Source organism: Macrobrachium rosenbergii, chromosome 27 (genome assembly GCF_040412425.1).
Source record: "Macrobrachium rosenbergii isolate ZJJX-2024 chromosome 27, ASM4041242v1, whole genome shotgun sequence".
Taxonomy (NCBI): domain Eukaryota; kingdom Metazoa; phylum Arthropoda; class Malacostraca; order Decapoda; family Palaemonidae; genus Macrobrachium; species Macrobrachium rosenbergii.
In genome coordinates this window covers 30,344,509-30,346,031 of record NC_089767.1, presented here as the reverse complement: position 1 = coordinate 30,346,031, position 1,523 = coordinate 30,344,509, and positions in this window count along the sequence as shown.

Here is a 1,523-nt window from a genome sequence, read left to right as displayed (position 1 = left end):
TAACGTAAATGGCTTGAAACTGTCGTCCTGTTAGAAGCATGTCGATACGTTCGCTTTTGTTAGAGATGGATAACGAACACACGTCAGAAATGCCAGAAAACATAAAATAATGGTTTATTAGCTCCGGATATTTATTAATTTAATTGACAAATGAAACTGGACCTAGATAATCTAGTTTATATATTATTTCAGTAACGCCATATGCACAAAAGAAAAAAAAAATCTATTAACCATTGTAAACAGTGCAGGAGAATCTGGTTGGAGTTCAGAGAAACGCACCTTCAAACACAGAAAAGTAGTAACTTTTCATGACAAAAACAATGTCATTTGCTGGGATAATGACCATAGCATAGACAAGAAACAGAAGGTTAAAGAAAATAACGATATTAATGAATGCAGAATAACCAAAGAGGGTTTTAATTCCATATCCACAATCAATGGCAATGGAGCCTTCGTTATGCTAGACCAAATTAACGATAGATATGTCATTTGATAAGATGCTTTATGCAAGTTTGTGACATATGACAGATGTTGCCTGACATAACTCCTTCCCAGGCTTTGCAGGACTGCTCCTGGTCCTAGAGGTATTTCTTAAATGGGATTTTTTCCACTCAGAATGACACACGTACTGTGAGAAGTACCGCTACTTCACTTTATTATTAGTTCATTCTACGAAGAAGGAAACGAGTTTCCGGAAAGCTTATAAGTTTATTGTAATTTTTACAAATATATCTTCAACAAGTATTTTAAAGTCTTTGTATCTTGATTATTAACATTAATAATAATTCATTCCCACGTACCTTTGATACGAATACGTAAAAATTGTTCAAACAAAACTGTCGTTCTTACACACAGTAACTTGTTTCAAGATTTGTGGCGTTGTTTTAAAAGTGCAGTAAATACGTGAATATTTTCTAACAGGTTTGTGCATCTTGAAATCAGATTTCACCCAAAGCAGCCAGAAGTAACGGATAACGTGAAGACGCCCACTTTCGTCATCTACCAGCAAGGCACCTGCACCTTTGCGCGGCAAGAAACGGCCATACGAATGTACCTACACCTTGTGACTAACGTCCGGATGTCCACCAACCGACGACGATGTAGTATAAACCAACATATAAGAACCACGATTAACGGGCGCCATTGGGGTTAGCCTAATTTCATAACATTCAAGTAATGAGTTAAGGCTATAATTCCTGTTATAAAACAACAGTTAATAGTTTTAGCATGGCATAAAGGCTGTCTTTTTACACCATATCTGCGGAAAACTTGTAGTTTTTCCGAAGACGTAACGTTATACTTTATGAGTATTAAGTACATTTACTTGGTTATAGCTTGCTGTATTCGTTGATTTAAGAAAGTTTCCTTTTTACGGCAAAAACTATTCATACCCGGGTGATAGCGGGAGAGCCATTGCGTGCCCTCACTTCATGAAGAGCAGGCATCACGAAAGAAAAAAAATAATCCCCGTCACAGCGCCTACACTCATCAATCTTCTATACATGTCAGTTGCATTATTATAA